The following is a 20,526-nucleotide window of genomic DNA, read 5'->3' on the forward strand; positions in this document are numbered from 1 at the left end:
CGAAAGAGTCGGATTTAAAACCAATAATAACTACAATACGTTTGCTATAATATATATTATGTTTGGCAGATATATGCTATTTATTCGTGCCTCCAACTCTAAAGTCGTTTCAGGATCACATTTTGCTTACATTCGCGCGCCGTGATGAATACTCCCGTTACCAATAAACATTTTTCTAATCTCTCCGTGTCAACTGGCGCCCGAATAATCCCGTATTAAATTCCGTGTGTGTTTCGCGATTTGCTCTCTGTCAGTGTTTCATGATAATACCGCTTTTATTGCTTCTGTTGAACGACAGGATCCAGGATCGCTAAAAGGGATCTCTTCCAGCTAACCTTTGAGAAAATGCGAAAGGATCAAACACTAACATTATGATTGAATTCATTCATAAAGTGAATTTTGTTGCTGTACGACTGTACGTGTCATAATTGAGGTCTTAATATTATAATGATGGGAACCATTGTGTACGGATTAATACTGACGTTTTAATAGTGGTTACGAATAACGATGAAGACGAAAGCGATAAAATTATGATGTAGGTACCACCAATATGTTATCCCATATCCTGTTGATGACGGTGTGTTGTTGGTGTTGCAGGTGTCCATGGGCGACGGTAAATACTTACCATTGAGGCGATTCGTCTGCTCGTTTGCCTCCTTTATCATAACAAAATGTTACCGTAAAAAAACCTGTTTAAAACTAGTTTTCCGTGTCGCCTCAGTGAAAACGCGTTTTCACTAGTTAAAACTAAAAATCGCAATTAAAGCAATTTTTTACCGAACGTGGCGATACGGAAAACTAGGTTTGACTAGAGAAAACGAGTTCCCACTAAAAACGGATCGGACGGAGGTTCATATTAATATAGATAAAAGGCATATTCAATCTAGTGCACGTAATCTCCACAGATTTTCTTCAAATTAAACTGAAGTTAAATTATCAAAGAAATTTAAATTGTGTCAGAACAAAAGGAATATTTGCGTAACAAATGTTAAGGAGTTGTGCAATTTCATAAACTATTCAAAGTATTATTGGATGCAACAGTTGTATCAGTTGTATGTTACGGAATATAGTTTGATATCTACAATAGTCGCAGCATATTAAGAGGGCAGTATACCATGTGATCGTCCATACAAAAGGAGAAAACGTTTTACCACTTATAAATATTCTATAACATACAAAAAATCATTATCCATGATTTTTTTGTATGGTATAGGTTATCCTTTTTTTTTTTTTAATTTTCAACAAAAAAAATTATATATTTTTTTTTATAGTGAAACCTATAAACCTGGAATATATTGTGCTGAAGCGAATGACATCAAAATCAAAGTGAGTTGTTAAGATTTTGAAAGTGAAAAACGTTTTCTCCCGAAATGGAATTTCATATAAAAAGTACCGTTACTTCGCTAGCGATCCTAGGATCGCAAAGGTATTGTTCCCTCTTAATAAATACATTCTGATAATGTATATTCACAATTGTACAGTGACCTCAGAAATTGCATGGAAAAATTATGAATTAATTCATTGATAAATTCGCACAACATTGCACTTTTACGGCTGATAGCATACATAGTACCAGTATCAGTTCGCCTACGCTCATTAAGGGTATAGTAGCCACGAGAATTTTAAAGTTTTTTTTTACAATAATATGGTTTCACCAAAATGGTTGACAGTTTGTTGGCGAAATACATCTCTTTATTTAAAAAAACTATATCTTATATCAATTGTATTAAGGTCTAATTTGGGTAAATTATTCGCAATAAAATAGTTAAGCACCAAAAATAGCCCAAACTGCTGTTTTCAATTTTTAATATCCCAAATTTCCTAAATCCAAATTCGAACAAAAACAATTTCTATAAAATATAAATGAAGGATGACTACGTCTGTCTGTTTTGATTTCGAATTTATTCATTCTAATTATAACTAATTTTTTGCAAATTTCTGATTACAAGATAGAAATCTAACAAAGAAACAATGATTTGTTAAAAAGATTAAGTATAAAAACATATACCGTTTTGTCAATATCCGAAAAAAAATTAGGACTGTGTAGGTATGTTTTGTATGGAGAAATGGTAGAACACTATTCTCTTAAAATATGAGAACATAAGTCCTATGTCGTCCGGCACGCTCTCTAGCTAATGTCTAGAGTGCTATCAACAACGCTTACCGTGCGCAATGCCACTCAACAAACTTGTATCTGACCTCGTCTTGCACACAATGGCAGCAATGCGCGGGGTCACCTTATATATGTACTAGGAACTTAGTCATTCACAGGAATAGAGATCAAGATAATCACATTTTAACTGCTTGCAGATTGCACGAACAACTTTAACTGGATCACAACGACATTAAGCTTTTGCTATGCAAGCTTCAGATATCGTACGCTTAAAACAAAAACATTTCTAGGTATTTATATTGATATTAACATTTATATGTTTTGAATTTATACATATTTGCTAAACCACGTACATAGAGTCGGACCAAGCTAACAAAGTGTTGTCTTCTGTCCTTCTGAGGGAATTTTTATAAACGTCTGATGTGTACTTAAACCTAATACAAACAAAGTTTTTTGGAGAAATCGCGAAACGTCTGGTTGACGTAACTGGTGACCGAAGAGCTGGCGGCTTCCTCGCACAACGTATCAGTATTGCGATACAACGAGGAAATACCGCCAGCATCCTTGGTACAATGCCTCAAGGGCCTATTTTAGATATAAGCTAGTTATAGTCATCATCTGTGTATATCCATTATGTATATCTTTATTTACAATAACAGTTGTTATTGTAAATAAAGAGTCATTAAAAAAATACAAACAGACATTTAAAAAAATATTAGTTGGCTAAAGCTTTCCATGTATTTATGAATGGCAAACGTAGGTATACGGCTACATTGATTATTAGTTTGGGGTCTGGAATTTAACAGGTAAGAGACAAAATACCGGCCAAAACCGTGTCGGACCACGCACAGTGTAAGGTTCCGTAGTTGCCCGTCCGTCACAAGACCCCATCATCACCCATACTAACAATTCTTATATCACTATCGCAAGTATCGCAACAATACAAAAAATGCAATTTTAGTAACGCTATATCGGATTAATGATTAACTATGCCCAGCTATGGCTCAATAGAGCTTGCGCCAAACACGTTAAGCTTAGCTTTTGTGAATCAACCTACCAACACAAACACAAACCAACACAAACTATTTTTTTTACCACGCTAGGACATTTTAATCACATATACCTATATGTAGTAAGTCAATAGTACCCAAGTAAGCAATGATAATCCAATAGGGCTAAGATGGTCGGCTCTTTATCATTTGTCACCATGCCGGTCACGTTCTAACAAGTATGTAAACGTGAAAGTGACGGGCATAGTGACAGCTGATAAAAATAGAACCATGCTGCCACCGCAGTTTGAGCTTAGATAATATGATAAACATTAAACTGAGTTTTCAAATGTTACTTACGGTTGTTATACATATTGGGGAAGTATTATACTCATTATTTATACTCAACTACTATTGTGCCGTCTTAGTTTACCTCTTGTTGCTCGTATTACCTGAGGAAAGCTCTAGTAGCTGAACGGCTTACGTATCTCGGTCCTGCAGTCCTTTGTTCACATTGTTGTTAGGTCTCAAGCTGGACACAGGTCATAATTGGATGTACGCTACACCGATGTTAACGACATCGAGGTTATCTGGCCAGACTCCTTTATAAAAATACGGAGTATAAAAATAATACTACCATCTGAAATCTCGATGGAACACCGTGAATGTGTGCTTTGGTGAACCTGCCTAATTAAAGGAGCAAATAACAGTTTAGTGCAAAAGCGCATTTTTTTGATATATTCATCTAATACTATATTTTAGGATATTGTTCATTATTATAGTAAGTAAACTTTTCCTCTAGTACCAGTTTAGTACGAGTGGGCATAGGATTTAAAATATGAGCAGGTTTTTAAACCCGATATACCTTATACAACAACGTACCAGCCACTGAAAGTGTGGCGGGGACGTTGTGTATGACGGTATCGTCATACTTATCATTGGTCAATTGGTCATACTGACTACTGAGCAACTTTCGTTCCAATATAAAAAAAACTGACTCTTCCATAAAAGATATCAACAATCATCCAGCCAAGATGTATGAGAGTCAATTTTTTTTCGCTATTTTCGGGTTGGTCCCATAGTAAAAGTTGCTCACTATGACCTATTACAACGTGTACCCACCCCTCTTTCAGTGGCTGGTGTAACACATTGTACAGGCCAAAACGTCTAAGGAAATATAGTAAGCGCCAATGTGTGGAAACCACAAAGTCATACATCTATGCACCTAATATATTACGACCCGTCTAACACGTAAGTAATCAGTGAGTCCAAGTCACGCTTTGTTTAGGTATTGCGCTTGTATATTCGGGCAGCGTTGTGGACAATCCAGTGTTAAGCTTATGAAAACAATACGGTTTGACCCACTTGACTGTTTGGGCCTCTGGGTCTGTAACCGTACACACACACACACACGTTTACAGTACATATGGTGCTACTTTACCGCACTAGTGCGAAAATTAGCATATTACGTTACTGTGTCGAACATTTAAAGGGCCATATGTACTGTAAAACGTTGTACTGTAAAACGTTATTCGCAACTCGTGTCGATTTAAAACAATCTCTTCGGTCGTGTTTTAATTTATCGCCACTCGTTTCGAATTTCCTATTTTTCGCACTGGTATCCTAATGTACTATTTCTAATTAATACTTACTTATTGTGATTTCAATAAATGATAAAGATTTTAATTTCAATAGTTATGAAATTGACAGATGGTACAAAAATGAAATCAAAAGTAGCGTGTATTACTTGTACTTTATTTAATTGAACATAGTTACATACAATGTGTTTGTCCACGTATAGTGGAGCCGTTAACCACGTATAGTACGATGAATTTTATCGACAAATCACCCCCCATACCTATGTTTTTCCTCAGCTTTAAAACTGCACCCTTTCAAAGTATTATGGTGCCATACACTACTGCACTTGGTTAATGTACCATTATCTGTCCATTTACCTATCGCACATCTAAAAAAATATAATCATTCGATAGCTTATGAATTAGGACAGAAATTATAAGCATAAATGTCACAAAGAATTTGCGACAATTGCTCGATAATTAATAACAAAAATTGTACTTTTTTAAATTTTATCTTTTTTTTTCGACAATAAGGTCATTGACCTGTACTTTTTTTATTTTTAAATGATAGTACAGGATATTGGCTAAAAATTGGCATCAAAATGATAGCCCTAGTTAGAACATTTCACAAGTTATACGAGTCCAAACGAGATTTTCTGTAATGAGCGTCAACTTTTAATTGGGTATTTGATACATGTTGAATATTATAACAAAATTTAGTTAAATGGATAGAAAATGAACCATCCATTATAAAAAAGTGGAATTTAAAAAATTCTATTGAGATTATAAAAAAAAATACAAGGCTCCGAAATCTCAAAAAAATTTTTTTTTTTTTGTCTCAAAAATAGAAAAGAAAATGGTACCATTCGATTCCTTACATTTTATTGAAAAATAAATTGTATGACAACTATACACATAAACGCAATATTTCTGGGTCAAAATGGCAATTTCCTTGATCTTCCATACATTTAGGACAGACTTAAGTATATGATGTGACGTCACATCACCTTATCATTTTGTTAGAGGCGTTTCAATCGTCGAGTGCGAGCGTCAGACTTTAACTCTCATTTCTGACTTTTGTGTTGCTTAAATGACATGAGTCCTATATAGACATTTGATCCCCAGGAAAATCAAGATCGTTTGACATTATTTACAAAAAACAGTCAAGTAGCCAATTGAGGAAAATATGAAGAAAAATAATATCATTTCCCGCCCCCCCTCCCCCTTATCTCCGAAGTTTACCGAAGGGAAATTATGTTTTTTTTTTACATAATATTAATATTACTATAAATTTTATAGAAAAAATATAATCAGACCTCTATCTTAGTAACTTTTTTTTAATTAACAAAAAACATTTCCAAATTCAGTTTGCAATTTAACCAACTACTTGTATAAGTGTATTTATTACACTTATACGAGTAGTTGGTTAAATTGCAAACTGACAACAGCTTTTTTCAAAAAAAAGAACAATTTTTGAAATCGGTTCACATGATAGATTATCCTCGAAAAACCAACATACGTGCATTACATCGCGCAAATTAGTTAGACAATTCGCCGATAGATGGCGCTGTACACTATTATACTTAATATTATACTAGTACCTGTAATAGGTACTTCTGATCAAGTCTTTTTTTAACGAGTGCAAGAGAGTTGATTTAGTCGCTTATCCGTGATTATTTATACATAAATGAAAGTACTTTCAGATTCCCATGGTTCGACCGTCGAAAGTGTTCGGCTTTCCTTTGCAAGATCCACCCAGAGCTAATATCACACCGGAAATCTGGCCTCAAAAGGTGAAACAGTCACACTTTTACGATATCATAAAAATATATTATAATGTTACTACATTTCCACGAAAATATGCCGTTAAAATTCGGTTTTATAGGACAAAATAAGTGAATCTGAAATTCGGGGAATGAAAAAGGTGTTTTATTTTTTCATTACAGCTACTTGGACTCATATTATGGTAATGTCGTTATGTTATCTGACTGGGTGGGATAACGGGGCAATTTAATTAGGCATGTTTTTGCTACAAGAGCGCCTTTTCACGAATTTTTCACGAAAATTTTATGAAAAAATATATTAAGAGCTTCTCAAAGGTCGGAGCATCAAACAATGTTAAAAGAGATTACAAGTATTACATATTTATAATTATTTGTGTAACATGCAAACATATGTTTCATATACTTAATATTCAACTTAATATTGTAAAAGTTGTATAATAACTATGTAGATTGTAGCTTGATTCGTTGTTCAAAATGTTCAAATTTCATGTTTCCTAGTGTACCGTGACCGGAGGGCTGGCAACTACCTTGGCCAGAGAGGATATAAGCCTGGCCATTATAAGATGTAACACCGATATGATACCGAGCTGTCAGTATCATAAGTGACGTTTCTAGTTTAAGAAATTTCATATTTGACACTGACAGATCAGTATCTTATCGGCGCGACATCTTATAATAATTGTTCGAATTGGGACGTTAGTCATGTTCAAATCAATGTGATCCAAGTTTAACTGTATACTTATATTAAAGGAAAAATCGACCAAGACCATCTCGGGCCATGCTCAGTGTAGGGTTCCGTATATACCATTCTGTCAGAATAAGTTAAACAGGGGCTGTTAGTAAGTATCATATACTATAAGCATATGGGAGTACCTTCGCAGCGCTCTGTACGTATTTTACTAAGAGGAAAAGACTTTTTGCAATAAATCAAAAACGGCTCGACAGATCAATTTTGCTTTAGTTTTCATTGAAAGTACTTATTAAGTTTTATTTCAAGTTTTTTTTCCATATTTTTTGGATCCATGGTTGAAAAGTTAGAGGACACATATTTTTATTCTTTCGGGGCGATTATTTCCAAAAATATTATTTTTATCAAAAAATGTTTATTGGAGACCCTTAGGTTATTCTTTTTAAAATACCCCACACTATCGGGTCGAAGCAAAATTTGTTAAAAGTTTTTATTTTACCTTTCTGTCGCTATGCATGATTTATGTATCCATTTCCATGCCAAATTGCAGCTTTCTAGAACTAACGATCACGGAGCAAAGCCGCGGACGGACGAACAGACGGACATGGCGAAACTATAAGGGTTTCTAGGTTAGGAGTCTAGGGCGAAACCCTAAAAAATATAGGCGAATTTTCTTTCCCTAAGTTTAAAATGTTTTTTTTTCCTATAAGCAGTTTCGCTTTTAACTTTGTAGCAAATAGATTTTAAGTTAAAATGAACATCTTGTAACACTCACCCTTATCCCAACAAATGGTTACAGCTCTATCGGAACACCACCATTTACGAAACAGTTATTACTATGTTCCTTGTTAAATTTCTCTTAACAACTTTATTAGGTATTATTTTTACGGTCTTAAATACCTTAAGCCCAGCTGGTAAGATACAATTTTCCACAGCAGGATGGTAAGATAGCGTAAGTGAATTTTACGCAAGTATTTTCTGGTCAAAAGTACGCTTGAAGAGGTCATGAGAAGGGACAATGGGCGGCAGAACTGTTATTCCCTGCGATTTATGTGCGAGTAAGTATGGCTTTATGGTATCTTGAAGGTTCCTGTTGGTTTGAATGTTACGCAGTAAGAGCACAACAGTTACCATATTTGTGTAATTAATTGAGATTAACTATTTGCCTTCCTTAGATAATAATTTGAGATATCATTTTCGGTTTTGGGTTGTTTTCTTCGTCATTAGTTGCGTTTCTTGAAATGAAAAGCTTCTTGATTGAAGCGGGGTTTCTTTCAACAGACTATAAATGCAACAATTGTCTATACTTTTTTATATATTTGGTAAGTATGTAAAGTACAGTGCTAGAAATAAAAAATCGGCCAAGTGCGAGTCGGACTCGCCCATGAAGGGTTCCGTACCATTTATGACGTATTAAAAAAAACTACTTACTAGATCTCGTTGAAACCAATTTTCGGTGGAAGTTTGCATGGTAATGTATATCATATATATATTTTTAGATTTTTCATTGTGTTATTTTAGAAGGGACACACATTTTACCACTTTGGAAGTGTCTCTCGTGCAAACTATTCAGTTTAGAAAAAAATAATATTAGAAACCTCAATGTCATTTTTGAAGACCTATCCATAGATAGTATAGATAACCCATACGTATGGGTTTGAAGAAAAAAATTTTTTTGAGTGTCAGTTCTAAGTATGGGGAACCCCCAAAATTTATTGTTTTTTTTTTTCAATTTTTGTGTAATAATCTTAATGCGGTTCATAGAATACATCTAATTACCAAGTTTGAACAGTATAGTTCTTATAGTTTCGGAAAAAAGTGGCTGTGACATAATCGGACAGACAGACGGACATGACGAATCTATAAGGGTTCCGTTTTTTTGCCATTTGGCTACGGAACCCTAAAAATGGACCTAATGGCCAATGGTGTTACCACTAACTATGTAGGGTAACACCAGTTGACTTGTCACAACAATTAAGTACATTTATGTGCGATTTTTATAAACATGATCTTTGTTTAAACATATTTTTGTGTCAACCTAGTTATTTTGCTAAGAAAAGTAAAAGTAAGCATCAAAATTAACAAAACAAAACGTAGCTATAAAATTCAACTTGGGCGATTGTGATCTGTACCCCTAGTGTAACTAAATTCGATTTTGAAACGTGACGTACGCGTTTGCGTTTAGTCTCATTTTGTATTGGATTTAGAAAGAGCGCGCCAAGCGGGACGTTTTGGAAACTCAAAATCCTATATAAAATGAGACTTAACGCAAACGCGTTCGTCACGTTATTTTGTCGATAACATTTACACTAGGGGTACTGATTTAAAAGATGTTTATGAGCGATGTGCTAAATTGACGAGTAAGTATCTCTTAATGCATTACTTTATATAAATAAATCTAGGCATCGATGTACAATTGTTTATGATTGAGTTTCACTAGACTTAAATCGACCGGGCCAGGGCCTTTATTACCTTTTGTATTGTTTTCGAACTCCCGATATTTCGACGCAGTTCCAAGATCCACTTCGGGTCGCTGTCGCTACGCCACAGCAGTAAGTAAGTACATGCATCCAGTTACTCGTGAACAAGATGCATGTAACTGCGTCGAAATCTCGAAAGCTCGAAAACAACACAAAAGGTAATCACGGCCCATATCCCGGTCGGGTTAAACTTAGTATTGTGGTCTAATTTATCTTTTGTAAACTTAAAAAAGTAACTTGAAAATTTCCGTTATAGGGAGCGGGCATGAACTGTAGGAGGCAGCACAGGAGCCGTCAGATTTTTGGCGCGAGGCGTAAATGTGATGTTTTTTGTTCCGATGTAGCCCACAAGATGGCAGAACCTACTATGCACAAGAAAACACGTGACGTGTAAATGTACATGTTTATTGTTCCGATTCAGGCCACAAGATGGCAGACCCTCCAACGCGCACGGTCCCTATACTCGTATATATGTCAATGGCAAACGTCAAATGTCAAACAAACGTAAATGATGCACTTAGGTATGTGGCAGAAAGAGAAGGATGTGTGGATATTTGCATCATGTTTTGCCATAGTTTTGCCTGTAGAAGTTCAGTGGCCCTCAATAAACTTCTGGAATTTCTTGTCGCTCTATTATGTTCTTACCATACTGCATTTCTTTTTACCGTTCTAAAGAGAAAAATATTATGACACGCCCACATCTGGTTTTTATTAGCTGTTCAGATATTTCCAAATTCCAACGACGTTTATCTGACAAAGTTATATTTGCATATAGAAATTCCTTTTCAGTAGGAATATGGCACAATTACGGAACTTTACCAGGCAATATTTATTTTCATGCATGACAGACTGGTATGTCGAAGGAAATTGAAATCAAGCTTTAATGTAGGCCGTCTGTGTTTTATTATGATGAAGCCCTACGCAAAACAACGGATAAAGACAAAAGGTAGATAATGTATAACACTTGAATCTGTTTGTGGCATAGAAACTTGGGAACAGTAGAACGACTTTTGTTTTTTTTTATTAAAACCAAAATTTTTGCGAGTTGTTTTAAGGATGTTGGCTCACGCTAGAGCAGGCCGGGGCCGGGCCGGAGCTTTCGGCGCTTCGTTTTCTATGGAAAACACCACGTGATCACCGATCAGACGTCATAGAAAACGGACCACGGGCTGGTCCAGCTTGAGTCAGCCTTTAGACTGACAGCAGTTTTTTCGTATACATGGTGCCTCTGACTATAGGTCTTTATCATCATCATTCGCTTGCCCTTATCCCATTCATTTGGGGTCGGCGCAGCATGTCTTTTTCTTCCATATCTTTCTGTCACCCGTCATCTCATGATTCACTCGCGTTCGTTTCATGTCATCTCTCACACAATCCATCCACCTTTTTCTAGGTTTTCCTCTCCCGTTCCATCCCTCCACATTCATTCGTAATACCTTTCTCGTCACATGACTTTCATCCCTCCGCATCACATGCCCATACCACGCTAGGCGATTCGCTCTTACTTTATCTATTATGGGTGCAACTTTCAGGCTTCCTCTTATATACTCATTCCTTATCCTATCCATTCTTGTCACACCACACATCCATCTTAACATTCTCATTTCCGCTACGTGCAATCTCTTTTCATCCGTCACTTTCAGGGCCCAACACTCTGATCCATACATGACGACAGGTCTTATGATGGCTTTATAAATTTTACCCTTCAGTCGGAGGGGCATCCGGGCGTCACAAATTGTTCCCGTGACCTGTCGCCATTTCATCCAACCTGTGCTAATCCGGTTTTTCACGTCACGGTCAATATCGCCATCGCACTGCACGAGCGAACCGAGGTACTTGAAGTCTGAGCAGACCGGCAATGTAACGCCATCGAGTTCTATGGCAGCGAAACCGGAGAGACCGCCGAAATCGCAGAACATATGTTCAGTTTTAGATCTGCTGATCTTCAGGCCAACATTCTCCAGTTTCCGCCGCCATTCCTCAAGTCTGCTCTGTACCTCGAGTCCGTCTTCACCCACAAGCACAATGTCATCAGCGAAAAGCATACACCAGGGTGCCTCCTCCTGTATATCCGACGACAGAGCATCCATAATAAGCAGAAAGAGGTAGGGACTCAGAGCCGATCCCTGGTGCAAGCCTACCGTGACACTGAATCTGTCGGTGGTGCCGGCAGTTGACCGGACGCGTGTACAACAACGGTTGTACATCGACCGAATTAGCTCCACATACTTCCCAGGCACGCATTTCTCTTTCAGAGCCCACCACAAAACCTCTCGGGGTACTCTGTCGTATGCCTTTTCGAGGTCCACAAACACCATATGCAGGTTCCTTTTTGCACGTCTATATCTTTCGCACAGTTGGCGAAGTGAAAAAATGGCGTCTGTTGTACCTCTTCCTGGCATAAAGCCGAATTGGTTTTGTGTTATATCACTCTCGTCTCTCAGGCGTCTCTCTATCACTTTTTCCCATATTTTCATGCTATGTGACATGAGCTTTATTCCTCTATAGTTGTTGCATTCCTGTACATCCCCTTTGTTTTTAAATATGGGCACCAGCATGCTGTCGCACCATTCGTCGGGAATGGTTTCTTCATGCAACAACTTATTGAAGAACAAAGTCAGCCACTTACATCCATCCTCACGCAATAACTTCCATACTTCTCCTGGTATATCATCTGGTCCTACGGATTTTCCGTTTTTCATACTTCTCACAGCCACTCTTACTTCATCCATGCATATTTCTCTCACTACACCCATATTTATCAGTTTGTGATTCAGTACCCTACTCCAATCATTCTCTTCATTCATTAACCTTTCAAAGTAGCCTTTCCAACGTTCTCTTATGACTTCATCTTTTGTTAGCACCTTTCCTGCATCATCTTTCACACATTTTATATAGGATATATCACGGGAACTCTTTTCCCTTGCTTTGGCAAGGCGGTACAGCTGCTTTTCGCCTTTAGGACTATCTAAGGAGTCATACAATTTGTCTTGTGCTGCTGTTTTGGCTATAGCAACTGCACGTTTTGCCATCTTCTTACATTCTATATACTTTGTTCTTTTTATTGCCTCTTCAGTTCCTTGTCCAGCTTTATCCTTTTGCCATTCTCTAAATGCTTGTTTCTTTTGCTTTAATATTTCCTGCACCTCCTCATTCCACCACCACGTTTCCTTATCTATGATGCCTTTGCCTTTCGATTCTCCCAAGACATCTTTCGCTACTCTCCGTATATAGTTTGCCATTTCATCCCAACATTCGTTCGCATTCAATCCTTCCATATCTTTCATCTTTATCATTTTATCCATCACACGTTCTTTGAATTTTTCGGCACACTCATTCTTCTCTAGCCTTTTCCATTGTATCTTTGGCGGAAGCCGTTCTTTTCTTTTAAGTGACTGGACTTTTATTTTCAGATCGATTACAAGCAGCCTATGCTGTGAAGTAAGATGTTCTCCTGGTATGATTTTAATGTCCTTGATACAGTTGATCTTATTTCGCTTTACAAGGAAATAATCAATCTGCGTCGTGTGTTTGCCACTTTTGTAGGTGATCAGGTGTTCATCTCTTTTTTGAAACCAGGTGTTAGCGATTGCCAGGTCGAAAGCGGCAGCTGCTTGTAACAATGCTTCACCTTGCACGTTACGGCTTCCAAAACCGAAGCCCCCATGCACTCTTTCATACCCTACATTAATTCTTCCCACATGTCCATTAAAATCTCCACCCACGTATATCTCTTCATTTGCTGGTATATCCATTGTAATTGTATCAAAATCCTCCCAAAACTTCTCTTTCGCTACATCGTCACATCCACTCTGAGGAGCATATACACTTATTAAATTGAGTGTGACGTTTTCCAGCATCACTTTTACAGCGATAATCCTGTCGCTCTTCCTGTTAACATTTGTGACACCCTGTTTCAACTGACTATCTAGTACTATACCGACACCATTTCGTTTGCCGTTACTCCCACAATAGTAGAACTTATATCCTTCCCCAATCTCTCTAGCCCTTGCACCCTTCCACTTAGTCTCCTGTAAGAAAGCTACATTTATACGTCGTCTTTTCATCACATCTGCTAGCTCTCTTCCCCTCCCAGTCATAGTCCCTATATTCCAGCTGGCATACCTCAATCTCACATGCTTAGGTTCCCGGGTTAGCTTCTTACGTCGCCCCCACCCGGGCTGGTGCGACAACCCTTGTCCATTTCTCACAGAAGCCGGGTGCTGCCCCTGCGCGTCGCCTGCGGGGTACGCCCTAGCCCTGTCGCTCATCTCATTTGCTCCGATATACATGCTACTAAAAGGATTTGGCATTTAGTTTTACAACCGGCCGCCTGCCTGACGTCAACCCTCCTTGGGACTCCTTAGTTGACTTAGATGACTGTCATTTCCCTCCTTTAGTCGCCTTTTACGACATCCATGGATAGGCACGGAGTGGGCTATTCTTAAGCCGGCAGCCACACGGCTATAGGTCTTTATATGAAAGGGTATGAAGGGATTTATACTCCTTAATCTAAACTATTTATTATCTGTACATTCTTATAAACATATCGTCGTAATAATCAATGTACGCAATGTAATACATAAAGTGACAACAACCTAATAAGAGAGACCCTGAGAGATGTCAAATGATTTTTAGCATGTCATTCTGCACATAATTCTGCATTACAGTGGTTTTTTATAGAAGATCGCGCATTTAAATCGAGCGGCACTAGGGTAGCAAAGCAGGCTCCTCTAAGCGGCTCACGTCTTGGGCTGAATGACTTCTAAGCTTTTATGCAGAAAATTGTGATAATACGACGACCAATAAAATAAAACTAACTTGGCGGCGCGTTCAAATTCTATTTGTCTTAATTGATTCATTTATTGAAAAGTTGCTGCAGCAGTCGCGCATGCATGAGATAACACTGAAAGTTTCTATAACTTCATAAATCAGACAAGATATAATAATATTTTTAGGCACCTCTTCAATAGCTTCATGGAAACCCTTCAGCGATACTTCCGGGCTTTTAAATCGTAAACCGCTAACGCTAAGCTTATCTGTAATTAAAAACAAAAAAACAAATCGCAAGGTCTGAGCTGTGTGGCAGATGCGTCATTCATTCTACATTTTAAGCCTTGAAAATATCCATTTGTTTTATTTGCGGAATGGCAATACGGAATGTCATGGTGAAGTACTTTGCTACAACATCACTTTTTTCTACTACTCGAGGCAAAAAACTGTTCAAGTGGCATTGTCGTGTAATGTACAGATTTGCCATAAAAGAAGCTATTTTCTCACCATTGCTCCGACTTTTTTTTTTCTTTTGTTAGTAAGTGTATCTATCGTCAAAAGGAAAGACCCGCTCGGCCGACTGGTTTTTTTACGTCTAAAAGCAATTCCTTACCAGTTACGACGTTATAAGCAGCTAATCACAGCTCTCCATCAGCCTTTTTCATCATTTTACGGCACCATTTTACCCATAGTCGTTTTTACAAGTTTCGCATTTATTGGGTATATATTATGGAATAACACTATATGCGATGTTAATACTATTTAAAACAGTGTCAAAACCAACAAAATGTCAGCGTGTTTAGTATACCTAAGCAAAATTAGTTACGTAGAATAAATATTAATCAATATCAATATATACTAGCGTACAGTAGTCCACTAGCACAGAAAGACATATAAGTCTAATGGACAAAAGAAACCCAGTACCTACTAACCAAACCATCAGAAAGGGGACATGTGCCGAACCCTTCAGGAGTTTTTGTCAAGAGGCTTTCATAGCCCTAGTTGAATTAAACCCATCACGTCTCGGCAAATACAATCCATTAGGTAAAGACTACAGCCTCGAGGGACTTCATTAATTAACAACTTAGAACTCTAATACTATTTGATGACAAACGTCGTCCAAGTTAGATGGGGATAATGATAGATCGGTCGCAATGTTATAATTGATCTCACTTATTAGCTATGCAACAACGAGGAAAAGATCTTACATAAAAAAAAAAACCTTTTGAAAGCTTAGTTTTTTTTAATATTTTATTAACCAAAAGTACATAAAATACACAAACAAAATAAAGATAAAATTTATAACTAAGTTTAGTTTAGTGTAGTCGGTAGGTCCGAAACAGTATTGATGAACTAACTATATGTTGTCCAAGTAGAAGAATGTAGGAATGAAGAACGTTAAATCGTTTGTTGTTCAACGTGACCACGAATGCTCGTTTGCCAAGAATAACACGACAGAGAAGATAATAGTTTGATATCATAAAATATAATTTGAAGGGAACCTAATAAAATAACAATATTAAACTTCTTTTACCTTTAAAAATACACAAGTCAATAAAATTTTATATTGACTGATATTGTTATATACTTATATGCCGTTGTTTGGTCTACTGACGCTCATAAATTAAATGGTTTGACTGTCTTTCATCTAGCTTGGGACGATTGTAATTCGATCTGTTCATGCTACATTACATTCCAATTAACGTATGCCATCCCTAAGGTCGTATGGCAAATATAACTACAGCTTACTGCGTGTAAGCTAGCTCACTATCTACATAAAACGTATGAATCACCTGTAATTCGTAGCAACACTATTCTGATCGACACATTTCATTGGCTTAAATTTTGTATGTAGGTTTATCTGGAATTATAACCCGCTATCGAGTCGCATTACTACAATTTTCAAATATATTTTTATCCCTCTTCCTTATAAAAACTTTAACCTTCGGAACACCTTACCCCGCTCACCTCTACATTATTTAATTAACACACTTTAGATTTTAGTTTTTTAGTTATGATTTTCTTTCTAACAATCTCAATGAATTTTACGAGTAACATGATACTTATATCAGATTGTATAGGTACTGTATCAATTGTAACATTTCACCAACTGTCATTTGTTTTACTTAACCTTTTTGCTGTCATTGACTTGATATAAAAAACAGTACATTTCGTGCTCCACACGCCACGACTTCATATCAAGTCGTGGTTTTGGTCAGGTTTCTATACGTACAATTTTTGACGTGGCGTTGATGACGCTTTATTAATCCATTGACGTGGCGGCGAAAAGGTTAATGCATAGGACTCCAAGTGGATTTACTGTTTTATTTAAGTTATATATAACTTTAATCACCATATCCAAGTTTGTATTCGGATTCCACGAGTTACTTACTTCGGTGTATGTCGAACGATACATTATTTATAATCATTAGTAGCGATTTGCGTTAGGGAAATTAGTGTTTAATGGGGGTTAAGTTACGAAAATCTTTGACTCATTTTAAGTGCCTAACTGTGCTCATTCCTGTTAACTTTCTTACACGTGTCAGAACTTCGACGTGGACTCAATAATCCAACTTTTAACCATGTATTCCTGGCGGTATAAATCATGTCATTCACGAAAACGCATGCCTTGACTTGTAATGTCATGTTATTAAAGGTTAGAGTTGACAAATCTGCACGTCATCGTGGATGACACGAACAATATTGTGAGTAAATATTTATACCGTAAGGTACCGTACCGGTCAGGTCCAATATAGTTTTAACATTACTTTTTCCTGGAACAAAGTTATTTCATCTCGTTCAGTAGCTTTTTGCAAACAGCGCGCGTTAGGTCGCGGTACGATAATAATAATAATAATTGACGACGATAGCGAGTGGCGTATGACAGTCGATTGATTGATGAGTTTTTCTTTAAATACATTAAAGAACCGACTATTAAATTTCTTGTTACGCTCGCACGTTGATTAAGTGGTTTTCTTTTAACACATTGGAAGCAAACACTCGTACGTTTGACGGATACCATATTCAGTTGGTCTAAACAGTGACAGTCAAGTAAAATGATCACGGGCTGCTGGGTGAACACAGTCAACTCCATGACTCTTCACTTGCACTTGTCATTTCGATACATTTTTTCTGTTCGATCGGCGTTTGTTGACGTATGTATGATTATCATATTGGCTGGGCCGCCATGGCAGTCATTATCGCATTCAACTTGTCATCAGGAGCGGTATTCTGAATTTACAATTTGTATGGATGCAACCTTAGCAGCGCATCTTCCGTGCACTAATAATTGCAAGAGGCTCGTAAGCTACATGAGAGTGAGATACTTGCAGGAGTTTGCTACTTAGGGGCACAAGACCCGATTCTAAGTTTAAGATACGTCAAACACTTCTTAAAGATACAAAAACGTCACTTTTGGCACAGACATAACCAATCCATATCGTATATTTAAGAAATTTTTGAAATAACTTAAAGTTCGAATCAGGCCGTATATTTTCTTAAAGCTGAAAGCGAGCGAACAAAACACGTGCGCGTGAGTCCCGCCTGTAACACCAAACACATGTTTGGCGCGTTAGGCGCGAGCAGTGCCAGGGAATACCCGTATGTAGCGAAAAGCGCCTACTAACAGAGAACCCGGCTAGCGGGTCGCTGGTAATGAATGTATAATTATTAAGGTCCACATAGGTAATATACATAACATAAACAAACAAAATAATGTTCAATGACTGAGCTCTTGTTAACAAATAGTTTTAGTATTGATTGCCCATTATTTGATGTTATCGTGCTAATTCAGTAATCTCGTTCCTGAAACCAAAGAGAATTGAGCATAGAGGCGTAATAATTGTGAAAGTAAATTTTGTAGTCAACTAAATTTACTGCCATCTTTCGACACTGGACTAAAACTCTTTAGAATGACATTATGTATGGCTATTTGACCTATGTTCTTTCAATGATATGTATTAAATATCAAACGGTGTCGCTATCTAGTATACTCCAAAAAGGTATATCGCCATCTATTCAAGCATACATTTTTCTTGATTTTCCTTACACTTTATTTATCTTATACGGAGTTATATATATCTTTGCCGAAACGAATGAATCTTTTATGTTATCTTGAACTTTCGACTTACAAAATATTTCTAGAGTTAGTGTTTAAATGGAAGATCAACTTACGCAAATTGGAGTGTTTTTATTCGACTTTCTTTTAAAAAGAAAGCCAAGGAAGTCCTGCCTACTAACACTACTCAACACGTCAAAAAAGTCCGCAATACACAACCGCTGTACATCTTGATGGCAGTAAATTAATTAGGGAAGAAGGATTTTCCTCCCTTAAGATAAATGGCTTCTCGAGAGATAAAAAAAATGGACCCTTAGATAAATGAGTTTATTTAATGAACTGTTATGAATTAGCAGACCCTCACCGATATTATAAATAAGAAAATTTGTTTAGGTATTTTTCCTTTGTTGAAACTGGAAGCTCGTTTTAGATCATTACATACAATTACTTAGAAAGGAAAGTAGACAGAAATAATAATACTTGCGTAATGACATCATGAAAGTTTGATTGGCCAATTTGCTACCCAATCATCCTGCTTTTGTATCCATTTTGTACTGAAATTACATGTACAAAATACGGCCAAATCAATTGTAGTTTTAGTATATGGGATATGAAATAAGGATTAAGTATCAAAGAACATGCTGATTACAATTTTATATTTACTCCTTAAAATAGCGACTGAATAGTAGATTGTAAAGCAAGGGATGAAAAGCACTCATTTCTGCCGAGGTAGCCCAACTAACATGACAGCGTCAAAATAGCCTACATATCACTGTTATAATGCTCTCATTTGAGAATTAAGAGTGTTAAGAATACCTGTAGTAGGTTGGTAGAGGACTCTATACCACCCTTATAACCACGAATCAGGCCCCACTTTTTACAGGTAAAGGTGTCAGGAAGCCTATACAACAGTGTTACTTAAGGGTTAGAAGTACTTAGAAGGGAGTTAATTCACCCTCAGCTATTACTTTAGCCGGTTCTACGTTCTCATAGAATCATTAGCTAACACAATAGGTGTGAGACAACCCTCAGTTAAGAATTTTAAACTTGTTAAACCTATAAGAGAGCGTGGGTTAACGATTTAACGCGTACTAGATATCTAAAACATTCTCAATTAAATATGTGACCGCTTTTTGAGAACTCTTTTTGTACTGTTTTTATGTATTAGCTTCAAAGAAATCCAAAACGATCAAACTTATAAAATAAATGATACAAAGAAAATAAAACTTATCACAGCAACATTTAATGGCGATCTGCTCGCAAGTTTTTATTAGGAAGAAGAAGTTTTATCGTGTGAAAAGTGAAAAAGTGCTGCGCCTGCGATTTTACGGTAAGTGTATACCATGTTTTCCATCTTAATTTTAACGCGCTCCGGATTAATTAAAGATTTAAAGTAAAACTTATGCTTAATAAAATAGACGCCTTAAAGTTTTATCAGCAACTTGTTCTTTTTGTCGGCCATTGGCAAGTAAAGTTACGTGGCATCGATAGAATGATAAAATAAAAATTATTAATGGAGTATTTTGTACATAAATATTGATCAAACAAGTACATTTTTAGGTTACTTTACTAAAACAATGGCGAACTTGCTATTACAGCTTTAGCTCTCCCTTAACGCATCATTTACACTTTTTGAGATACAGCATATTTAGTCGAGAGTATTGTGCAGTCTTTAGTATACATAAGAGTGTAATAATAGACTCAAACAAAGCGTTTAACTGAAATTCCTGTTTTTCACACCACCCGTTTTCTTTTGCTTAGTCCAAGTGTGTAATCTTTTCATTTTAATGTAACTAATTAAAGCTCGGTAAAATATTTTCTTTAGGTTTGTTATAATATTATAAAATATGCTTTTAATAACTTATTCGCGTAATTTATATTAAAATTGACATGTATCCCTTTGGATTCCTTGAGTTCTTATACTGTGTTAACTCACATCATTACCTTTAGAATGTCATTAAAATGCACTTACTTAACACAATGTGCATTCGTAAAATCAACGTTACAGCTTAAACCTGCAAAAATGAGATGATCCAAACTTTTGGCATCTTCTTTAATTTTCGTA

Source organism: Cydia pomonella, chromosome 3 (genome assembly GCF_033807575.1).
Source record: "Cydia pomonella isolate Wapato2018A chromosome 3, ilCydPomo1, whole genome shotgun sequence".
Lineage (NCBI taxonomy): Eukaryota > Metazoa > Arthropoda > Insecta > Lepidoptera > Tortricidae > Cydia > Cydia pomonella.